Source organism: Rhipicephalus sanguineus, chromosome 7, assembly GCF_013339695.2.
Source record: "Rhipicephalus sanguineus isolate Rsan-2018 chromosome 7, BIME_Rsan_1.4, whole genome shotgun sequence".
Taxonomy (NCBI): Eukaryota; Metazoa; Arthropoda; class Arachnida; order Ixodida; family Ixodidae; genus Rhipicephalus; species Rhipicephalus sanguineus.
Genome location: NC_051182.1, coordinates 24,906,799 through 24,932,180, shown reverse-complemented (window position 1 = coordinate 24,932,180; position 25,382 = coordinate 24,906,799). Strand labels below are relative to the sequence as shown.

General features: G+C 46.9%; 2 non-coding genes across 2 annotated transcripts; both read left to right on the top strand.

The window, feature by feature from the left end:
• Positions 1–15,563: 15,563 nt before the first annotated feature.
• Positions 15,564–15,636, top strand: Trnaf-gaa (transfer RNA phenylalanine (anticodon GAA)). The gene has a single exon. It is a non-coding gene; the product is annotated as a tRNA-Phe (tRNA).
• Positions 15,637–16,308: 672 nt separating this feature from the next.
• Positions 16,309–16,380, top strand: Trnah-gug (transfer RNA histidin (anticodon GUG)). The gene has a single exon. It is a non-coding gene; the product is annotated as a tRNA-His (tRNA).
• The last annotated feature ends 9,002 nt before the right edge of the window (positions 16,381–25,382 follow it).

The window sequence follows — 25,382 nt, the reverse complement described above, 5'->3', positions numbered from 1 at the left end:
CTAAGGCCCGTGGTATGCGCGTACGTCACTTACGTCATCGATGCGCCGAGCAGGTCATCTCTAAATATGTGCTTGGTGGCGCATGGTGTCAGGACGATGTTTTCTTTAGGGTGAATATATCGTGCGTGTCACTCTCAAACTAAATTACGATGATGCACTGTTACCGTGCGCGTTCACATATAGCACAAACGTCAATCAAATTATGTTTCGCGTGCCAAGCAACTGTGGACATCTTTGCAAAATCCTAATATCCAACGCCAGGATGGGACAACCGATAGGCGTACAGAGGACATCCCATTGTGAATATCCGTCTTTGGGGCTCTGATAGAAGCATGAGCGATATCCAGGGATGGATTGTCAAAGGCTTTATGGGCATTCGAGGTACATCGTTGAATTAGCGTGTACTTATCATAGGTTGCAGCAGGAGTTCTTTCGTTACAGGGCTCGTATAGCCAGATAATTATTCGGAAGGTTTCGAACGCAGAAGCCACACCATAGGCATACCGCGCACGATGAAAGATTTTCTAGTATATCGCACGGAAATAAGAAACTGCTGCCTTGTTTCACTTGATAAGTCTACAGTAAATACCAGAAAATACTCGCGTAATTAACAGATGTGCGTCACCGGCGGTACAAACGACCGAAAGTAGACAAGTGTATATACAGGGTGTCCCAGCTATCACGCAGCGCGATTTAAGAAAAGAGGAACGGCGTTACGCGAATCAAACCTACAGCATATTGTTCCTAGTACACTAGAGTAGCCACTGCTATTTTTTTCGTTAATGAGGTTTAATTAATAGTCCATAATTATATTTCTAACTCGACAAGTACTCGCCTAATTGTCAAAATGTCAATGAGGCGTATGTAGGCATGTTCAAATGGCATCTAACGGGCTACTTTCAACAGCGTGCTAATTGCGCGCTCATTTTTTTCCGGCTGATAAAGAAAGCCCGCTAAATATGAAAAATAACACGTGACTACGCTCCCACCCGCAAAGGAAACGAGCGCCCTCAAATAAGCTTACTGCAAGCAACCGCTTTGCCTGTTGCCTGTTGCAAAAGACAGCGTTCCGCATTTTGGCAAGGGTACAGGTCGGGCGCCAGCGATATGCGTGCAATTTCGCTGGGATTCAATCCGTTCGATAGTACGCCGCAATCATCCATATCTCACGGCCGACTGTTCTGATTGATAACGCGGCAGGTGTTCTTATTACGGCCTGACTCTGTAAAACCAAGCGGTGCGTTTCTTAGGCCGGGGAGTGGCAGATAGGGCGATGCGTTTTTTTTTTTCTTTCTGCATTTTTTCCTTGATACTGTCTGCCTCATAGGGAGCCTGTTTGAGGGCGCTGGTTCCCGACGCGCGCAACACTCTAGTCACGTGTCACTTTTCCTATTTCGCGGGCTTTCTTGATCAAGCGGAAAAAATGAGCGCGCAATTAGGGCGTTGTTGAAAGTAGCGCAGTTAGATGCCATTTGAACATGCCTACATACGCCTCATTGACATTTTTGACAATTAGGCGAGTACTTGTCGAGTTAGAAATATAATTATGACTAATTAATTAAACCTCATTAACGAAAACAATAGCAGTGGCTACTCTAGTGTACTAGGAACAATATGCTGTAGGTTTGATTCGCGTAACGCCGTTCCTCTTTTTTTAAATCGTGCTGCGTGATAGCTTGGACACCCTGTATATGCATCTTCTATTGGTACTGCACATGCATCTTAAAATTTATCGGCGCAATTACTCTAGACCTGAAGTCAATATGGCATTGCTTTGAAGAAACATTACGCCTGTGCTTTTCTAGTCTAAAATTAGGTTCGTAAATTCACTTTGTATATTCGGGTTGGGATCTCTGCGGCTCTTAGTGCTTTCCGGCTCGGAGCGCAATACACTTTTTCGCAGCAGTTCTGGGATTTAGCGTGCTTTTAAAGACGATAGTCTTCCTTGGGATACTTAAACAGAGAAATTGTGGTCTGTCTTTCTGTCTGTCTTTCTGTTTGTCGGCACGTCACTCGATTCAGCCACTCGGCCAAAGTTGAACCACTTGCCCAAGGGCCAGCCATCTTGAACGGCTGACTAGGTTCATACTTGTGTACATTGTCGATCAAAAAGCAAACATTACGCATATCTGAGGCGCGACATCACTAGGTATGTATTAGGGTGGTGTATTCCTTTAATAGACAATACATACATACTAATTCTAAAGACCCTAGTTTCTTAAGCTGCGCTGAAAATGCGACTGCGCTGAAACTTGCATTCCTCCGTGCCCTCTGCACGAGCTCATTGTTATGTTTCGGTTTCGGTTCTGTATTGCACTGTACGAATGCCATGGGGCGCCGCTCTGGCATTCCTGTTTTACCTAGGCGACGTGTAAATAAAAGAGTGCGTACTCGTTGAGTTCGGACGTTTCTTCTGCTTCAGCGCTTCGCGCCAAACCGCGTATTCGGGCTGGCTGGCGTCCCCGCCGGTCGCGTTGGTCACCGCCGGTCTTCGCCTGCTGCTGCGCCGGGACTACCAGCCCGCAACACAGCACTCATGTTTCCCGACGTATTGCCAGATGGCGTCCATATCTCACGCAGCGCCTCGTCTATCGTCTTTAGACGACTTTTGCAGCAAAGCACGCAGATACGCGGCCAATTTTTGTTTCGCAATCTTGAGCGTTAGGATTCCTTAATTGCTTTTAGCTGTTTTGTTCCGTGCAAAATACTTGCGATGTCTAACTACTTCGTATATTATAATCTCATGCACGCGTAGAGTTTCATACAATAACCCAGAGAGGAAACTGGCGCTGCGATCGTTCAACCACCATGAGAATAATGGGAAGCACAGGCTTCGGATTGGATAGCGTTAGCTAGCGAACTGTCTACGGATCTTTTTCTACAGTTTAAGTTTCGTTCTTTGCGAGGCGTGGGCAGCGGGGTGCGTTGCAAAGCACTCAAGCAGTGTCTTTGTTGTTCAAAGGGGCTGAAGACCGCTAGATCTCTTGATTTGCTGTTTCGTTGCAGCTTTACAGGTGGTATATGGCAGTTTTAGCAAAGCGTCGTGCACTCACCGCTGCGCATAGATGTATCGTCCCATGCCAGTGCAAGAAATTGCATAGAGTTCACGTTTTGTGATAAGCGCTACTTGTCAACTCTGGCTGTGTTCCAATTCTGGACAGCATCGTAGACAGTCTACGCTGACAGCTTAGAAGACAGCATCGATGTTATGTTGTCCGACAAATGGAACGCGTCTAGAAGACGTCTACGCGACGCGATGCCACCTCACGTCGAGAAGAGAAAGCTAAGAAAAACAAACGTAAATGTTCTTTCTTTAGCCTCTTTCGTGTTCAAACCTATGAAAAAATTAACGTAGCTTACATTGAGCGCCTGGAAAAGCGCCTATTGGTGTTCAGACGACCATACCGGCGAGATCCGAGCTACGCGAGCATTGCGCTGAGCCGCCATCTTGTTTGGACAGCAAAGTAGCCTGCATCGTTTATGTCTTTCTCGAAGCTGTCTATTTTGCCGGCTACGTGAAAATTGGAATGGGACTTAAGATGGCCGCTGTCCACTTAGCTGTCTATCTAGCCGTCTACGCTGAGTATTGGAACACACCCTCTTTCAAATCGACTGAAAAACGACGGCGAAGCTAAGTAGACGCACCGTCACGCTTCTCTGACTCGACTTCACAACAAAACGAGAGATGCGTTGGGGGCAGAACACTTGGACAGAGGCATCTGGCATCGCAGCAGTTGATACGTTAAGTGTTTCTCACTCAATACGGTACTGTTATTTCCATAAATAGATAATGCGTACTTTCGAGGGAAAGACGAGCACGTTTGTTTTAGGTGTTGTAAAGAAAATAATTCATTGTATTGTGATGCCAAATCTGGAACACAATTGCAGAGCAATGCATATACCTGGTGGTAAAATTTGTCCAGGTTTCAGTTCCATTTCAGTTTCAGTTTCAAGTTTTACGTACGAAAGAACGAAGCCAGTTTTAATTGGAAATAACTTCATATCGCCTAGTTTTACACTCGGCAAACAAGCGTCACGAATCTCAAGAACCTAATCCATCCGAAGCAAATCCGAAGCCTGTACTTCCCATCATTCCCATGGTGGATGAAGCGCCGCTTAAGGAGCCCGCGTAGACACTAGCGCCAGATTCCCCTCTAGGTATTATTGTAAGAAACTCTATGCATGCACGCAATATTGATATCAGCGAGGTGCATGCTCTGACACGAAGAAAGGATTTGGCGACATGATAAAAAGAAAAGGATGACGAGGGAGTCGCCATCACGGCACAGCACCGTCTTTTCGATGCCGTTTGCATAGACGCAGTCCGCTTTGCAGAGCTTCTCCCCGTTTTCCAGCGCTTTCCTGGGAAAGTAGCCTTCGGACAAAGCTAATCTTTTCTGAACTATTGGCCTCGAGGAGTTACGGAGTCGCCCTCTATCGGACGCGCCTCGATTGCGTGCTAGGCAGGACACCGCCGGAGCGCTTCCCATGGGTTTTGCTGTCGGCGCTCTACGAAAACATCTCGCGGAAGCCCTCCAGGGCATTTCTGTAAGTACTTTAGAAATGAACTGTGTTCTTTACTGTCAGAATAATCATTTACGACGAACTGAAAGCACAAGATAGTCTACAGTCGCTGTCTCTTTGCAGAAAACCGAGCACCCGCTTCACGCTCACCGCGTTGGAGACCCCTAAACAGGCTTCTTGCGTGAAAGGTAGTCTGTCGCTGAGTGCAAACTGTGTGAAATATCTCGTTAGAGTAGACTGCCTGTATAACCAAACGGAGCATAACAGAAAGAAGCCTCAAGCCAGCGATCGCACGGGTTCGCGACGACTGACGGTGCCTCTGCATGTATGAGCGTCTGCGTGTATGTTCGTACTGATGGTTTCGCTTTTGCTACGAGCGCGTTTTGGCACCGCGCTGTGAACTTTAGGCCGCAAAATATGAGAATTTGTGAGTAAACAAACCTACTGTTGCGCGGACGCTATCAGAGTAGTTCAAAAACAATTTCCCTACAACTGCGGTTTCGGTGCGCATGGCAACTTCGTGATCTGCCGTCCCGACGATTGAGTGTTTTTTTTTCTTCTTTTTCGGTCTAAATTCGGGTACGTTTCAATGTCATTTGACAAGTTGTCTCGCACTGCGTATTGATCGGTCTTCTCAGCGGGCAAATGCCGCTGCTTCTGTTTCTTTATTCAGCGCATTCCTTTCGTTTGGTGCTCACACAAAACGTGAGCAAATTGCGACGCCTTTTTTTAACGCTCCTTAATTATCGTTCCGTTTGCATTCCATTGAACTTGTCGCTCTCTGTCATCAACAAATTCATAGACCAAAGCTTCACCACTTCGAGATTGCTGGTGGAAGGAGAACCAGTCTACGAGACCGAGCATGTAGTAGCATGCGACATCTAGGAAAAGTGTCGGACTTGTTCTGCAAACGTCGGCTGTGAACTAGGACCCACATGAACTTGAAATAGCGGTGAATAAAATAGAAGGTATTGCAGCAACCAGCAGCCGCAAAACAGGATAGTAATTATTTGGCGTGTACCCCAGCAATTTTGGCAGCAGTGCCGTGTCTAACGCCACACAGGGTGGCATCTTTCCCACGTAAATAAATGAGGCTCCAAGAAAATACATGGGGTTGGCCGGTGGGCCGATCATCGGTGGGCCGATCACGGAGGCAATGCAAAATTTATGAAGCAATGCATGCCTCATCAAATGGGAAGGTTGCCCGTCGGCGTCCCGCGTCGGCGGCATCAAACGAGTGATACAAAAAATAATCGTCACGTGATGGTGTCACCATATGACGTCATCATGACGTCACAGATCGCCAAGATATGCAGCGTCATTATGACGTCACATTATGTGACGTCACATGATGACGTATTCACACGTCATGGTCGCTTTGCATTGCCTCCGTGATCGGTCACGGAGGCCGTGCAAAACCGCGTTAGGTGCAGAACCCTTTTGGAGGGGGGCGCGGGAGAATCAGTACAACTACTCACAAGAAGAAGATGGCTTTCGCCTGCTAGTCATCTTTAACTAATGCATAAGGGACCCTGTGCGTTTTTTAATTCAACGTATCTAAACAATGACTTGCGCATCTGCAGCCGATTTTGTGGACGCTGACCACGGGGCCGACGATCAAGAGGTCGCATTGGAGGGTTCTGAGATGGCATCGCACGTGGTAAAAGGTAGCGCTTTTACCATCCTGTGGCAGATAAGCATCATTTGCCGGCGGGAAGCGCGCGCGAGCCATCGTCTCAGTGCGCGCTGTCTGCTACTCACCGAACATCGCAGGCCCGACGCAGTAACAAAAGTCTTCGTCGCGGAAGTGCTTGTTGCACACAAGACTAGTAGCGGATGGCTACTTGCTGGTTCTTAGCTTTACAACCCATGCTTCACGCTGTTTCTTGTCCCGCGGTTACCAGTGCAGACTGACAATGGGCTCCTTTGCGTAAGCGCGACACTGCGGCACCGTGTGGTAGAGCCCCATGTTCGTCGCCTTCGGAGGCAGCCACTCTATTACAATGGTTTCAATTGAGTAGAAAATGAGAGAAAACTTCCGAATTTGAACAGGCCGCAGCGCATGTGGGACTTGAAACTCGTTTTCAAAGCACGCGGCAGTGCGCCACAAGCAGCCGACGCGGCCGCTGAGACCACGTGATCCTGCCAAGCACGTCACGCCGACGGTGGCGCCGGCGTTTCCAGTGGTGGGCCTCGAGGCCAATAGTGCAGTATGACTGGCGCAATTGCTGCTCGAGCTTTTTGTGCCAAAGACGGGAACGGCGCACACGCGTGCGCTCACCGCGGTGCACTGCAGCCAGTCGTCTGGGAGCGAGCGGCTGAGTTATCTCGCGACTCCCCGCCAGGCGCCCTTTTTCGACGCGTCACCTACATAGCGCTGGTCTCCCATACAGCTATAGGGCACTTTTACAAAACACCGCGTCTAGACATGAGAACATCTAGTTTTTGAAAACTGTTGTATCTATGTGTACTTATGACAGCATTCTTTCAATGAAAGCCACTTGATTAAAATTCGTTTTATCATGTCTTGGCAGCCACAAGTAGCTAACAAGTGCAGGTTGATGTGACATGCATTTGTACTGAAAATGAACACATTTTATGGTGACAAAGCCCGGGCGCCCTAATGAAATAACTAAACAACGTTAGAAAGATATATACATAGATGTTGTATATATACGGAAAGTTGTGTGGCCGATTCTACAGGACTTTATGGCGCTTGGCTATGCGCGGCGGAAAATAAAAAAGAAATTTCGTATATTGGAAAAGAAAAGGAGCGTCTATTTTCCAGGCAGCTGGGAAAATTTCTTAATGGCGAATCAGATAGGAACGGACAGGAACAGGGGCGTAGCCAGTGGGGCGTGGGGGGGGGTTCAACCCCCCCCCCCCCAAATTTTTCAGTTTTGCTTGCGTATTATACACGCGCACATGCAAACGCACGCACGAACATACATAAAGTATGGTTGAACCCCCCCCCCCCCGAAAAAAATTTCTGGCTACGCCCCTGGACAGGAAGTCCTTGTAACCATCCCGGTTCTGATGAAACTTACTTTAGGCACAGGGTTCGAACCCGGAACAATGATTCTGAAGCTGTCTCGTCGAAAAAACATTTGTTTTCCTAAAAGAATACACAAGTTTCACCGCTAAAATCCATTTTCCGCCAATATCGCAATTTCTCAACTTCGAGCGCACTTAGCAAAAAAAAAAAGGAAAATGATACACTTCATCACCACAGCATTTTTTGCCAATGCTGATTCAGAATACGCAACGTGTTAACCCTGGGCACGTGACCCAGCTAGTAAGGTGTTGCCTCCAAGACGGAACCGCTGCTCTTGAAGGTCACAGGTCAGGAGCATCTCGGTCTTCCGCGGCCAATCTTTCAATCTGTTTCTTTTTTTTTTCTGCCAGTGGGCGTCTCGGACATGCGGCGTGGCGTTTCTCGCAAAATGCGCCGCTAATGGCGTCACGGTCAACACTGCGCGGCCGGCTTCTCGTGGTCGACCCGGCACGCGCGTTCGCGAGAGTTCAGATTGAGTCCTCGCACGCTTCTCAGTCAGATGTTGTGTCGCTTGCTTGGCGGCAAATGCATGAAGCCGCACAGACGCTCACCATTGTTATTCTGGAGCACGGCCCAGGCATCGCCACTATCGCCCACGCCGTCGGGCGGACAGAAAGTGATACTGTAGTGTAGGAACACGGCCGCCTGGATCGGCTCGCGCGCGCCGATCCATGCGGCCGTGGTAGGAAGCACCGCGAAGTAAACGAAGAAATGCACGAGACGCCGCGCGTCTTCTCCCACCTGCCATAAACAGTAATTCTGCCATATGCGGTAGACGGCCCGGTGAGGTTGCCAAAATTACGAGTTCTTCATGATTTGTAATGAGTTAAAATGACTAACACGATGTAGGACTCAATTTATTTTTCTGATTGAGGTACATTCCGTAAATTACTCAACCGCCCATAGAGACGATAAATTCTTAAACAGGAAATGTGTCTGGAGCCAATGTTTCGACAGTGGAGTTTTCCTCGTCAAGGCAGTCGTGACGAAGAGCTGCGCAAATGGATGTGGCTTGTACTACAGTGTTGTTTTACGTGATAGACAACTATTTATTGCGCAGTAACGGTCAGTAACGCAGTAACAGTTCCGGTTAGTCTCTCGACATTTGACCCTCTCCCACGTTTCCTCTTACGCTTTCCCGGACCCAGATCAAGACAGCACGTGACGACTGCTGGCTCTGCACGAATCGTCATGCTTCTCGGCGTGCCTCTTGCCTGCAGAATTTTCGATGCACATACGCCCCGTCCCCAATTATTCCGGGTATGCGGTATGAAGCAGGCGCCGGTAAGCCGACGCCTGGTCTCCGAGCTCCTCTGTGCCGCGCTGTCAAAGTATACATAGCCGGGCTACTTGTCCAGCCGTCGGCTCAGTGCAGTTTGCGACGAATTTAGCCGGCCGAGCATCTTTCGAGACTGACGAACGAGACGGCCGCGTTCCATCCGTGTCGGCTTCGCTTTTCTCTCGGGTTCACGGTTTGTTCTTCCCAGAAATGGACGCTCGTCAGCTGTGCGCTCCCGCCTTCCAGCCACAACCCAACCCAGGCCCGTTCCTGCCAAGCGTGCGCCCACTAAACACCGCGGCTGCGTGCCAAAGAGAATTCGTGGGCGGCCCTAAGAATGCACGCCGCCGTGCGATTGTCTCTGCCAGCGGCGACGGAAGAAGAGAAGAAAGGAAGTTCGACGGCCGTCTGTGTGCATGGCGCTCGCGTAGTGCGCTGTCAACGCGAGCGGCGCTTATTTTGAGGATGCCGCGTGGCACACCGTTGGCCGTGTACTGTGCTCAAACCGTGTACTCTGAAAGAACCCGGTATGCACGTTGAAAGGGATAGTAACGAGAAAAGCGATTTCTCTCGTATTAATAGGACATTTTGGGGGCCTAGTTGGTGCATACTGACAAAAATTACTGAGCGCAAACACAAACACAGCACACCAGGAAGGTACACAAGGGACCCTTGGTTACCTTCCTTGTGTGCCGTGTTTGTGTTTGCGCTAAGTAATTTTTGCCTCTCGTATTAATCAATCCCTCACCTAAAATATCGAAAGGGCCACTTTTCGACGCGACCAAACGCCTGAGAAGCCAGAAGACACGTAGTAAGGAAGCACATGTGGCGGCGCTGCTCTTGAAGGTGTCAGCTCACCGTGACGTCATAAACTCTGACGACCGTCGTCTAGGGCCCGCATGATTGTATGTTGGCAGCAATTAAGGGGTATACTGACACGAAATTTCGCCGCTGAGATACCCTGCGGCATGGATTCCCGTCATGCGTACATCATGCTACCAAACCTCAACAGCAAATACAGCAATTTTGAAGTTCGCGTGCGTGATCCAGCACCTCGCGACATTGACATCATCCGAAGTGACCTGAATATGACCCCCAACTTCCGAGACATCAGCACTACGGCCGAGCTCCGAGCAGCTAGAATGATGACGTCAGAGTCGCCAATGCCCTTGGGCCACGCTTGCCTCACCATGCTATGATTCGGCGGCTGCTCGCGAATCCGTGCCCGTGTCGAAGCCTCAAGAAAGTAGTGATGCAGAACTATCGATGGTACTATCGATACTATCGATAGCTGAGTCACTATCGAACTATCGATAGTGAAAAAAACTATCGATAGCGCTATCGATAGTAAAAAATTCGATGGTACTATCGATAGTATAAAATAAAAGCGCGAACTCACTGCAGAATAAACTTGGTGCCCCGCGCGCGTGGTACATAGTGCAGCCGGAGGAGCAGGCTGAAGAGCACGAAAGTTGACATGATTGTGTTCTTCACCAGAGTGCTTTGCTGACACATGATCATAAAGTCAAACTGTTCAGCGGTAGCGAAAAGGAAGGCGTTACATGTGGTGGGACTCTGCGGCTTCAAATTATATTGCATTTTATGATTTAAAAATAAATGATATCAAGAAGTTCATTGTAAGGTGTAACTGGTTAAATTTGGATACAAATTTATTGATGGTGACATTCCGTCATTTTCACTGCGGAAATAATTAATTTCTCTGCCAAAAATTGCTCATAAATTAAGCGAAACTGGTAGTAGGCTATCGTAAATATTTAGGCAATATGGGCGGCCGGCAACCGCATCATTATTCACACCACTATCGATAGTATTGTCACGTGGTTGCGACGGTGAAGAATGCTGCAACAAGACTAAGACATACGAAGCTCTTTATTTGAGCGAACTTATTCCTAGAAAATCTAAACTCATAATACAAGCGATACATGCTGCGCACTGATAGCAACGAGAACAGTCGTCGGCTGTCGAGTGATCTGATCATCTGTGGAACACGTCGTCGTTTATAGATCAGTCATCGAATCTTCCAGCGTTATCGCTGGTGCGCGCGTAAGCTCTCAAATAAAATTGACTATTCGCGTCCGACGCGTAATCCTAACAGAATGAACTCAACCAATCGTGAAGCTTCTCAAACATTACGACGCGGTCTGCGTCAAACGTTGCTAACAGTCTTTTTGTGGGTGAAACCCGAATACGTCAAAACAAAGCAATAAACACGCATGGCAGTAATATCGCTGTAGTATGCAAGGGTTGACGCTTGGCAGGGCTGAAGCGCTCTTTACCTCTGTTGTCCCGTCCCTTCCTAATCGTTCTATGCGCTGTTAAGATTTTGTAATGAATCGCTATAGTAATATTAACGATGGTACTACCGATTGCACTCTCGATAGTAGCACTATACACTATCGATAGTTTCAAAAAAACTATCGATACTATCGATAGCCAATTTACCGATAGTTCTGCATCACTACAAGAAAGTCCTTGGCGCCATGCGACGTTGATGAAGACGGCGACGACCGCAGCGACATGACGCAACATATGCGGCAACGAGAAAACGCCAGCAGTTGATGCTGGCGGCGCGGAAGTGCGTCACAGTTCTGTGTATCATTTCACGCGCTAGATGGCTTTAGTTGCACCCGGCGGCTTGTCGTTCTTAGAGCTTTCCCAAACCGAAACTGGGATCGGTCGGCAATAAACAGACTGTAATTAATTATCTGCCGCGCTCCGCAGTAAGCGATGGACCGTGTTACGAATAATATGCCCCCAGAGACATATTGCAGCAAAAAAGGCGTCAGACGAAAATTTTGGTGTCAGTAACTCTTCAAGATCGTGTTCTAAGGAAGCCACTGCAGAGACTCAACATGGCATGTTTCTGGAAATGTTATTGACCCAAAGAATATGTTCCCAATGAATATGGTTGATTTCATTCACGATTATTTTCAGTCTATTTTATGTCCACTGCGGAACGACGGCCTCTGCCAGTGATGCCTAATTTACGCTATCCTGCGCGATCAATACCGTTTTACTTCTGCCGCGAACTTCATGATTTCGTCACTCCGTCAACACTGTGTCATCCATCTTTCTATCTCTTCGCATCCATTCCGCAGCTTTAACTGACCATCGCTCATCTGTCCTTGCAATATGCCCAGGTCCACTATTTCTTCTCAATGTCAGCTATATAGAATGCCGACTACCCTGTTTCTTCTGTAATCCATTCCGCTCCACTCATATAGAGTTACGTACGTCTATCATTTTAGGGGCGAAGCTCCTTAAGGCGGCAGCCGTTCGTCCCTCGTAGTCGTAGTCGTAGTAGTCGTAGTGCGTAACCAGTCTTACGCTTTAACCTCCAAGGTGGTGCCGGTGGGAGATTTTTCCTGTGCGTTGTTGAACAGTAAAAAATTCGCAGCGTTAGCTAAAAGCCGACTTCTTCTGTCTCTCATTCCCATTAGCAGCCATTCTTTACCTCCAAGGTAGTGCCTGGTGAGATTTCTCCTGTGCGTGATTAAATAAAAATTTTGTTCAAAACGCCGTTGATTGATAAAATAAACCAAGGAAAGAGGCCAGATGTTTTGCAAAAGCAAAACGAAAGAACGCCAGATGTTTCTAAAGCAAAACGAAAAGACGCCAGCTGCTTAACGAAAGACGCCAGGTGTTTTCTAAAGCAATGGTTTTCTAAACAATGAAAATTCACAGCGTACATGTAAAATTAAAGTGAGCTGCAAGTCGTCATAACTCATCGAACATTTAGTATAAACGCGCCCGATCTCACGTCGGTGATGATGTACTGGGCAGAATTCACGGAAGATTCACGGTTTACCGATGAACCTCCGGAGCTTCGCCCACTCATCATCATTCACTCCGTGGATATGCTGTGATTTTTTTTCGTTCCATCACACGCTGCAGCGCGTCATTCTAAACTTCTTCTTGAGATTCTTTGTTATTCTCAATGTTCCTGCCCCATATTTGTTGTTTTACTGGCAGTATACAGTGACGGTACACTTTCCGTATTAGGGACTGCGTTAAATGGCCTCTTATTATTTGGGAGTGTCGGCTGCAACAGTCCGTCCTTATTCTTAGACCTCCTTTTCATGGGAAAGCTTCCCTCTCAGTGATTTGCCTATACGTATACATACTCTAGCACAAACTCCAGAGGTCGGTCGCCAGTCCTTCCCAATAGGGGTCCTCTCTTTCGCAGCTCTTCTCTTTCGCAATAGGGTCCCTATCAAAACGACGAAAATCAGGAGGCCAAACTATGAAAAGGCCGAATGTCGGAACGTCGAAAAATTTGAATGTCGAAAAATTGAAATGCCAAGAAACGAAATGCCGAAAAATCAAAATGCCGACGGGACATAACGCCGAAAACCAGGGGAAAAAAGAGATGACGCGCTTTACCCACTTGTTAATTTTCCGCCATATCACTTTCCATTGACACAAGCTTGTTTAACTCGTTCTGCACTGTGATCAGTATCAGTATATTAAACTGAGGTAATTTTTTTTTAAATTTTCTGTCTGTTGTAAAGCTAGGCATGTCAATCACACAAGATAGCTCTTATGGGTCAGCAGTAAAAAAACAACAACGCTGCTGTTTTTTGTTGTAAAGGAACACAGAGCGCCCGTTCTGTGCACTCTGTGTTCCTTTACGTCTCCGTCTTAAGCGCTGCATCAATCATGCAAACAACAACGCTGCCCGGTGTCCAGCGTAACAAGAGCAGCATAAATATGCGGCAGCGATCATTTGACTGATTCGGAGCGAAATGGACGAACATGCGGTTGTGGTGTGCTCCCAGAAGGGAAAAGGCAAAACTTAGCTGTAAAGACGGTTATGTTTACGGGCTTGACAAAAAAGTAGCTTGTAGACACAAGTGGAGGTGCGAAAAGCGATGCGAATGCAACGCTATATATGTATATAGAGTAATTACCGACCTTCCTGTAGAACATACTCACAAGGTCATCTCGGAGACGGTGACCTACGCAAGCCATGCTCGGGATATCTGCAGAGTTACAATTCTTCGTACTCTAGAATGGATAAAAGCCTCTGGCGCTGGCCTCGGGCAATGCACCCGTGAAGATCGTGCAGCAGGTCACGGCAGATGTTTAGGCGTCTTCAAGGCAGCCCTTTCCAAGTGATGAAGCCTTGTGCCATATTGTGAGAAGGCAGAGGAATGCTGACTGCCACACGAGCCGTCTGCCGTGCAGGAGTTCAACGTCGAGGGCAAGGGCGTCCGCAGAAATTTTTCCAGGGGGGTGCATCCATTGGGGGGGGGGGGGGGGGGTTCACTATTGTGACTTGACCGGCAAGGTTAGTCAATAATATGTAATAAGGTGCAAAGTTGGCTGGCAATCCTGAAGGCCGTCTCACACGGATATGCGGACCTTTTGTGTGCTAACGAACGTGTGCAGCTTATTGCTACTGCATAGAAAGATATTATCCGAAATTCCAGGGGGGGGGGGGCAGCCGCCCCCCTTGCACCCCGCTCCGGACGCCCATGGTCGAGGGCGACTTCAGAACCAACAACTTTACATGGCCGGGAGTTTCTGCAGCGCGACGTTCTAAGTTTCCTATGAATTGCACACAACTTGTCAGTCCGAAATGTCATAAACAAGGAATCACTCTACTGTGCGACGAGATATGCAGAAATGCATTTTTACTTTTTTGAATGCTTGAACCATGCGAAGGGAACCTTTCATGGCTATTAGAAGAGAGGGCGAAAGCTCGTGCACATCGTACAAGGCCAAGATACTTTATCTGGAAGCTAGGTGATGCCGGCCTTTTGATGTTCCGGCATTTTAAATTTTCGGCTTTTTTTAAATTTTCGGTGTTTTAAATCCCGGCGTTCCGACAATTTGTTATATTAATTTTCGGTGTCTTGAATGACACCCCAAAAATAGGGCAAACGCCACTACTCACCACTGGTCCGCTAAAGAGTCGCGAAACGAAGAATCGTCCTGTTTCTAGCCTGCGACTCCTCACGGAGTAAGGAGAGAGAGAGATGTGGGTGGGACGATAGGTGACTATGAGTCACTGTTCTCCTGCGCGCAGACGTCCACTACGCTCGATAGTTTTGATACCGCAGCACATGCTCTAAAGACGAGCATCTAAACCTGTATCGCCTATAGAAACGGCAAATATGGCAAAAAGATGCATGCTGCTCAAATGGTTTTCAACATCGTGCACGAAACACCAGCTCATGCGGCAAGCCAGACAAGACGGCGTATGTCGCGACAAAAAAGAAAAGAAAAAAGAAAACGCATGCTGAAATGGAAAATTAAAGGATCGTACACTAAATTCAAAAGGCAGTTTCTGTACATGTCGTGAAAACTATGTGCCTGTCTGTACCTTTCGTCAAAATTCAGTGGAAGGGGGAGGGGAGCCCCCCAGAATTTTTGCCACCCCCCCCATTCATTTGCTAACCCCCCCCCCCCCCCCAGAGAGACAACACAGTCAAAACACAACACACAAGATCCCCGCCTCGGCAGCATTGACAACAACGTCTGTCGCATCAAGCATAAAGCGACCTAAACCAAACATTTGTAATTACTAGCAACTTCGAAAACACTTGCAACCAACTCATGATCTTTGAAAATTCACCGGTATCAACGATTCCCCAGAAAGAAGTACGTGGAGTGGAACCTAGCAGAGCTTGGCGCCAAAAAATAAAGAAAAAAAAAAAAAAAAAAGAAGCCGTGGCATGTGCCGAAATAGCTCAGTTGGGAGAGCGTTAGACTGAAGATCTAAAGGTCCCTGGTTCGATCCCGGGTTTCGGCAGTTTCAATTTTTTTTTGCACCACACTTTTTTTTTTTTTTTTGCGAAATTCGACCATAAGCAAACTAGAATTTAATTACAACTTCGGTATCACTGACAGCATATGCTAAGAGGCAGTGCTCAGATACGTCGTCATGCATCGGGTCTGACTGATCGCGTCGCGAGGTGTTGTGATTGAGCCTTATTGAACTGCTGCTGAAATACGAAAGTAGTTATGAACTTCTACATGTTCACCACAGCGGTCGAATCACACAACACTGCACACATAATTACCGCACCTACGAACGACCAGAAAATGTTTCATTTCCGCCATTTCGCAGGGCCAACACATTGATTACGATGCAGTTACAAAGAATGCATTCGTAATCTCTGTAAAAATGGTTATCTACCCGTATGCCCGTCACTCATTGCATTACGGGCAACACCGAATCTTGAGTACGTGAGTTGTCCGCTGCCGCAAAATGCGCTTCGTGTTGGAAAAAAACGCCGCATAGGCCGCCAAACATTTCTTTCGCTGGTGCTCGAGAGATTAAGACGACAGTCACCGGTCGCATGAGCCTGTTATTGCAGGTTAAACACAGGAAATCAACGCGAAACTGCATAAACACACACGCGAGAATACTGCCCAAGCCTTGGCATACACCCAGAAGCGCTCAGCTTCCGCCCGTCGGGTAGCCGTGATCGTATAGTGGTTAGTACCTTGCGTTGTGGCCGCAATAACCCAGGTTCGAATCCTGGTCACGGCAAATTTTTTTTTTCTCAGGCTTTTTTTTTTTTTTTAAATATACCTTTGTACAGCACACTTCAGTCACGACACTTCAGTGAACACCTTTTTTTTTTACCTCTTTAGATCGAAGCACACTGGTCGCCCTACGCCGACGCGTGGCGTTTTACGCCGTGTTCAACACCGTGTCCTGGTGCGCTGTTATGCATGTTTAGCGTAAAAATGCGCATTTTACATTTATCAGAAGTTGCGAAGTGGAACAATCATTTCATTACGTTTGTCTGGGCCCTGGCTCTGCTGGCAATGAGCTCGCTGAAGCGGCGAAAGCAACTGTGATACGTACACACGTCGCGATTTCAAGCAACTACGCGTTGTTGACTTTGCTCGTGCGACATTGCGCAGTTGCTTCGCTGAGAGGGGACTGCGGCAGTAATCACTGTTACACTAATCATGTGAACATGTACACATTAGATGCAATCGCAAGGCGCAAGCAGACACGCGGCGCGCTCTCTAAATTTCCCTTTCTCGACCATTCTTTATCAACAGAAAGAAAAAAGGATGATTACATGACAAGAAGTTGCAAGCAACTGAGTTGAATGTTTCCTAGAATGATCTACAACACTCTCACCGGAACTATTGCTGAATATAATGCACGCGAGGTTTGTTAAAGGGGTACTGACACAAATATTTTGGCCTCGCGTTTTTTTGCTGCAATGTGTTGCTGGGGGCCTGTTAGTCATAACACGGCACATCGTTTGCTGCAGCGCGCGACAAATAATTAATTACAGGCTCCTCATTACCGACCAGTGTCAGTTTCGGTTTCAAAAACGACAAGCCTCCGGGTGCAACTATCACCACCTAGCGGCTGCAGCGCTCGATTACGTCAGCACACAGAAGTGTGACGCACTTCCGCGCTGTTCGCGTCGTCTCCTCGCATTCGCACGCTTGCCGCACGTGCTACGCGATGTCGTCGCCTTCATCGTCCTCGTTGTCGTCGTCCTCCTCATCGTCGTCTGTTGGCGACGATTTCCTTGAGACACCAACAGCGCTGCGGCGAGCGCGTCAAAACAGAAATGGCGGCTACGACGTCATCATAACTTGTTGCACCGGCTACAACGGTTACGTAGGGGAAGTAGGGGGGTCACCTCGGGTCTCCTCCGAGGGTGTCAATGCAATAGGTGCGGCCTATAATGCTGGATCGCGCATGCGAACTTCAAAATTCATATAAAATACCTTCCAAGCTTTATTCGCTGTCGATATTTTGCAGATGGTACACGCACGTACACGGAAATCGATCCAGCAGGCTATCTCGGCCGCGAAATTTTGTGTCAGTACCCCTTTAAATAAGAAAGATTTAGTAAAAAATCTGTAGCATTGAACCAAGGTTTTACTCAGACAATATGTTGCTGTCCTAAGAGCAGATTGCCTAAATTAACCGACATGTTAACCGCCGTAGCGTCTTATCAGGAAAGGTACCGCAGTGCTAAACCTCGAGAGGACGCGGGTTCGAGTCAGGTCAACGGCGGCCGCATTTTGATGGGGGCGAAATGCATGACACCCGTGTACGTAAGACCCCACGTGGTCAACATTAGTCTGGATAGTGCCGCACTACTGCACTATCATGCTTCATAATCACATCGTGGTTCTGGTACGTAAAAAACCAAGAGATTGGCATTGTTTGCAGTTATTACCGCATTTAATGTACTCAGCATGTCTATGTCGTAGTTTACTATGCAGTGCAGTGGCGTACCAACGTTCGCGAGTGGGGGGGGGGGGGGGGGGGGGGGGGGGGGGGGCTGGCGTCGCTCACTCTGTCCGCCGAATATATATATATATATATATATATATATATATATATATATATATATAGATATATATATATATATATATATATATATGCTCTGTGTGTTACCATCCGTATTAGAAAATAGATCATGAGTCCATTTTAGCAGCTGTGTTTCACAAGACAAACCCTTCCTAAAACCGCGCTATTGAGGAAAATAGTAATGGTTATTTTCTAAATGTTGGGAAATATATATATATATATATATATATATATATATATATATATATATATATACATATATATACATATATATATATATATATATATATATATATCTATATATATATATATATATATATATATATATATATATATATATATATATATATATATATATATATATATATATATATATACTATTTGAGGTGTTTTTCATATTCATAGAGCTGATCACATGACTTGCTTTTCAAAACAGTTTGCTTTAAATCAAGGTACAATCTGCACAGATTGTGCAGGCTGGGCCGCCCTATACCGCGACAACACAGCAGTGTATAACATTTTGGAAATATTACCGTGAGGTTTAAAAAGTACGCCCAAATTTAACCTGATCATCTGATCATTCCATCAGCAAACTTCCCAGTCTTAGAAGCACATGTCTTAGTTTGGCGTTGTAGATACGATGAGTATGAAAAACTTGCTATTACTCTAGTACCTTAAGTTCTCACGTATAAAAAAAAAAAAAAACATGTGGCTGACAAAGCAAGGTACTTCGCAGAAGTCTTCAGGATAAGCCGAGTGCCAATTTCTTTACTGTTAGAGCCCTCTAATATAAAGTCTTTCTTAAGAAGAAGACCAAGTTCAGTCGATTAATACCTAAGCAAACCACATTCAGCTGGTTGTGTATAGTTATAACATTATAAATGACTACGCATTTATATTCTAGGTGTCGTTCCTTGCCCTCCTACTTCTCCCAGCTTGGGTGGGGGGTGGACGGAAAAGCGGTGAAGTGGCCCTGTACTCGTCCCCTCTAGTTCCTCGAAGTAAATAGCCTACGTGAAATTTGTAGGCTCAAATTTTCCCTGAAACAATATGGGCGATTATAACGTTAAACTAACCCGCATTGTTTCCTTCCGTATAGGTCGTTAGCTGTTAATGATTGGTCGAAATTTTCTGGGTCATGCTCACCGCACCTGCTCGTAAAACGACGCAACAAATGACGCGTAAGTGATCGACCACGTAATTACCACGTACGCATGACTGCGTAAAAAAATAATAATAATGAACTATTTTCAATACGGCGTATTGTTTGTCCTTGGTTCTTCGCTATTCGTCAAAAATTTTCAATGTGCCATAATATCGCCTCCAATTGCTAAGCGACGTCACAAGTCTGCGAAAATTCGCGGCGTTAAAATGAAGTGTGCACAATAAGCAGCACATTACTGTGACGAACAATAAATCTTTTTTTTTTTTTTTCGGAATAGCCACACAGTGTCTCTTTCTGAACGTAATTTGAGAATGCTGCCCGCCAATCACATTAACAGCGGCTGCTTATAGCAGCGGGCGAGATGGGTTCATATGTGTATGGTAGATACTTTCTGCTGTAGTATAACGATGCTGAGCTGTTTTTGCGCGTGTACAACTCTGTGTGAACTCATCGTTGCTGATAAAGAGGTAGAGAGAGAAATAAACATTATTAGGAACAGACACAATCCTTTGCAGATATAGGCAGCCTTCTTAGTCCAGAAAACCGTGGACGCCGATCATCTCCCTGGTAGAAGTAACGGGGCAAACTTGGAAGCTGGGCTTCTCAATGTGCTCGAGTCCACTGCCTTGTTAAACCCGCCACGATCGCTGCAGGCTACCATATGATAAGTCAAGTGAAGCAGGCTAATTGGGGACTAAAGTGGGAATCTATTTTAGGTGTCCCGGCTAGGCACATCTAAAGTACTAGACACTTCTGCACACTCATCTACTCGCAGCAGCTTGAATATGAGGCAGTTGTGATGCTATTCGTTATCAAAGAAACTGAATTTACTGAAAAAGGAGAGCGTTTGATCGGGCTTTAAAACGTTTACTGGTTCCCGCCCATATTTTCGTCACGAATTACCTAAATTTCAGGCCAGGCAGGACAAAATAAAACCATGACAGATCGCTGTAATGTTATAGAGCCCCTGCTGAGCGATAGCCTCCTCTGCAATCTCGAGCACAAGACGCACAAGCGTGCAAATAGGCAGCCCGCACCGCAGGTAGCCTACACTGCGTGGTCATGACAAACGGAGGACAGTCGTCACAGCAGAATCGTAGGAAAATTTTATCACAAAATTACGTTATTGCTGTGTTCAAGTAAAGCTTTGCCTGACTAGTCAGTTTCCCAGTCTGCAGTCGACAATAACCACTGTCGAAAGGGGGGGGGGGGGGCTAGGGCCCCCCTTGCTCCCCCGGTAGATACGCCTATGATGCAGTGTTGCCTGTTATGATGATGATATGTGGTAATAAATCTTAGTGATGTATGTGCTACCGGCTGAACATCTTAGACGAACAGCCTTAGATGTCTCCTCAACCGCGAAAGTTGACCCTCGGCAGCGTCAACACGAGTGTTACAAAAAATCGTCATCGCTCGATGACGTCACATACTGCCAATATTTGTGACCAGTAAGGTAAAAAGTTGGGCGAGTTGGTATTTGTTCATGATGACGGGCGCGAGAAAACGGCACACAACGAAAAGAAGTACACGGGACGATAGCGCGTCGTCCCGTGTACTTCTTTTCGTTGTGTGCCGTTTTCTCGCGCCCCTCAGTCATCATGAATATTTGTGACGTCATCGTGACGTCACTATCGTCACATAACGTACCCTCGCTCGATGACGATATCACATGAGAGCTTCGCTTGGTCACAGGTGGGCCGATCACGGAGGCAGTGCATAAGCAGTTGAGGTGCAGAAAGCTTGCAGTGCCTCCGATCCTTGAGGCTGTAAGAAAACATTCGGGTCCTGAAGATCGACCCTTCAATTGACGCCGGCGGCTCCCACGTCGGGACAGTGAGGTTTAACCTTAAGTCCGTATCGCGGGTCATTTTGGACGGCCTGCACTTTTCGGGACGTTAAAGGGATCGACAACCAACTTTTGTGGTACCCGTTTTCTTGAGTGCAATGGGTAGCTTACCGGTCAGAGCTTCTAATCACTGAGTGGTAACGCGGAGAACGCCGTAAAACATTTGTAATCAGAGTGTTTCGATCTGCACCGATTATGCAGTCTTAATATCACATGCTGGAAACAGTGAGAGGTGAGCGCGGTAGCGATTATACGCCAGCAGTGGTGACAAGTTATGCCCTAAGTATGAAAAGGCAATGTTACGTTTGCAAAGCCTGCGGTGCCGCGACTACTGCTTTCTAGCCTATTAAATTATTTTACAATAGTTATAGCGTTTTTCTGGGGCTTCTTGTAGAAGTACTTTGGCCGTACACAGGTCGCTTTATCACATTTTAGTCAAGCCAAGCCGAGCTAAGCCTTCGAAAACGAAACAAGTGGTAGAATACGCCAGCAGTGCTGTTCATGAAGTGGTAGCAATCCTCCACAGAACAGTAAGTCGATGGCATTTTGCGAGCAGCAGCGCAAACTCGCGTGCTACTCTCCAAAAGTCCGATACGACGAGAGCAGACGAGAGTCGAGCTACGCGGGAAACGCCGCCGGACGCTGCGCGCATGCGCCGCAGCCTCCGTTTCACTGGAAGCCACGAAAGCAGCGCCGCATCTCATGCTTTACTTCTTTTACCTCAGAAAGAAACGGGAATTGACAATAACATACATATTCAAATTTTCAGCCCTCGTTCTGGTGCGTGTAAAAGCATTAGACTACGTACAACAAAGTGCTTAAGACTGCATACGTCTGGTTCATGGCGCTCGCGCTAGGCTGCGCGACATACCGGTTTTTGTTACTTTTAAACGCGATTTAAAAATATAAATCCTACTCAGATCGCGAAAAGTGTTCTGGAATCTGTCACTATAATTCACGGCCTTTTCATTTCCACCAGGATCTAATCACCCGTTCTGGCCAGTTGTCGGTCCCTTTAAACCCCAGACATTATTATTATATTGGACGGCCTGTACTTGATCTAAGAGAACTCCACTGTGAAGGGCTCGTCGCACACGTCTCTTCCCTAATTGTCACAGTCCGTGAAGGCCACAAAACCACGTTATGGGCAGATATATCTCGCAGAAACGCGGGGATGTTCAATACATCAGCTGGGAAGAAAAGGAAGCCAGTCGTCTGATGTGAACGCATAAGGGACGCTGTGAGTTTTTAGGTCACAATATTATTTGTATTTTTGATACTTTATTTTGCAGTACTGTGGTGTTATTTAAATTGTACATTGTATGTACCACATATTTCTTTTATGTTCTGGTGTTACAGTGAGAAAGCTGCTTGATACGTAATTTTGAACACTGTATGTTGTATGTTCCACAAACTGAAGAGGTAAGGAGTTGCCGCGAGCGCGTTGTTTATACGTCAGTATATATTCTTATATCACATCAATAAAAATTATATCAGCCGAAATCAGACAAAGGTAAAAAAGGCGATAATTAGCGCGAATGCTCTACCATTCATGCACGTGACGTTTCTGTTCAGGTCACGTTGAGTTGCAAGGTGGAAGAGGCCGATTCTGCAGCAAAAGAAATACACCATAATTACCTGCTTCATGCCATTGCAATGGCATTCATTTGGTTGCCTTCCGCTGGTGTGTTATGGAATATTTTAAAGCCTTGTCTAAAGTTAACTGAGACACCTTCTGAAACAGGAACGGCTGTTGTACATACTGAATAATCCGTAGCTTTCTGGGGTACGCCACTGCATGCTCTTTTCTAGGGTTTTAATGCCCTTTAAACAACTTTTAAAAATACAAAGAATGAGCTCGCTGTTATCTCCTGGCGTTTCCCGTCTTTCCGGCATAATTCGTGACGTCAACAGTCTGTTCACGTGACGTCGTGAGGAAATAAGCTCTCGATGGGCCAACATGCGACGTATATCAATTGTGAATTCTCTGCTGCCCGGATTTACCATGCGGTCTGCCTCGTCTCGCATGAGTATTGCGCGCGATCATATTATTTCACTTTGTTTTGCGCGTTTTCGACCGCGCAAGCGGAGATAACAGCGTGTAGCCGAAAAGCGCTCGAAATCCCGATCGGCTCTACGCTTAGTGCTGACATTGTCCACGTGCTTTATGACGAAATAAGTGGCGAGAAGGAAGTAGTGCCTGTAGGAAGGGTAGTGAGGGCGAGAAAGAAAGGGCACAGGCGAAAACCCATGTTCTCCCGTGGCACTCGTAGAATTGTTTTGGCGTTTCCAGTCGTTACTTCCTAGCTATCAGAAGCGTAGCCAGGGCTGGGGTAAGGGGATGGGACTCCGAACCCACTTCACGTATGTCCATGCGTGTGTTTGATGTGTGTTGCAAACTGTTCAAATTTCGGGGGCAGGTTTCAACCACTACAACCCCCCCCCCCCCCCCCTACGGCTACTCCAATGCTTCACTGTTCTTACGTGTTCTCTTTCGGTTGTCGCCTAGACATCACAAATGGTTCTGCATGCTGAGGCTTCGTCGCCGGCACGTGTGATTCACCTCTCCCTTTAACGTTAGTTTCGTTCTTAATTCACATTTGACTCACTTTATTTCCCTTAACATTTGTTTCACTTTAAGTGGCCTTATTACACATTTGAACCAACTTATGCGCTGATTATGACTTCTAATCACTCGACATATCATTAGAAAGATTAAGTCTACAACAGCCTTAAAATTTGCACTAACTAGTACTAGTGCTGCTACTACTTATGCAAGGATGAAAGGAAGGCGGGAGGCAGAGAGGTTAACCAGAAAAGCGTGTGGTTGGCTACTCTGTACTTATAATAGCAGTAATATTAAATTATTATTGACCATATTCGTTGACGAGGATACAGTCTGCAGCGACCTTGTTTCAGAATTCCCTCTCACGCACGTCACCCATAAAGGACACGTCCATTCCACCTTTGGCGTATTGCTTTCCAGCCATCGGATATCTTCTCTCGATGTTTATATTGCCTCATTGTCATTCACAACAAATCAATCAGTGCGCGCAAAGTGCGCCAAATGTGTTGTGCGTGCCGTGTAGGCAGACAAATTCGTATGCGACGAACGCGGCAGCATTTACAACGAACAAATTAATAAATAAAGTAAAGAGATAAAGGCAGACACGCTTTCCGAGGAGAAACCGGCCCGCCAAACTTCGACCTCAGCGGTACTATAGCTGCTTACAAATGATAGCTATTCCGACATTGAGCGGAACAGAAAGGAGCCGCTAAACCACAGACGGGTCCTCTGCTGTGTACGCCGTTGTAAAGAAATAAAATCTCATGAAAGACAGGAGCCTAGAAAGAAGCCTGTTGAAATTTACGATGGTCTGCCGGACCCCCGCACGCAGTTCACAGTTCTTATCAGAAAGCCCCCTTCATACTGCAGAAGCCGCGCGGTCTCCCTTTCCGGTCCAGGGGTATTTTCTTCCTTGCCGTGAACTATTCCGGAAGGCTCGAGGGTTGCGTTCATAACAAAAACATTTCTCCGGCCCCGGATAACTGTTGGCTCGCTACCATGTTTAAGCCCGCGGCTAAGCACGTGACGGTAAAGTAAGAGAAACGCGGAGCGCAGCTAGACAATTCGAAGCGGAACGAAAACAAAAATAATAAAGGCGCCGGAGTGGAGGATCTTGGGAGCGAAATGGGGATCCCCGCGTTGTCGGCGGATCCTCAAAAGGCCGCGTAGCAGACGACAAAGATGCCGCCGTGGCAAAGCAGACGACGATCAGCCTGCCTTGTGCCTGCCAGCCACTCCTCCCTCACACGAGCCGCCTTTTACAACAGCGCCACCACGCACAACAATCCCGGCTCGGAAGAATTAGAAGCGGGGGTAGGCCCGGCAGTGGAAAACGCATCTAACAAAAAAGACGCATTCGCGCCCTAACAAAGCCACAAGACAAGGCCGCCACGTGCGAGATCCGTGCTCGCGGCCATCCTCCCTGTTTGGTTCTTTTGTGAACTTGCGGAGACAGCCATGAGAGAGCAGCGACAACCGCGCCCCCCATCCGAAAAACACGAAGGACGATCGCTCTTTTATCTCCGATATTTTCTTTCTCCTCAGATAATTAAAGCGGACGTATCCAGATGGCGCCTCTAGCGCTTCCGCGGCGTCGTCTGCTAGCCGTCTGCGTCGAGCAG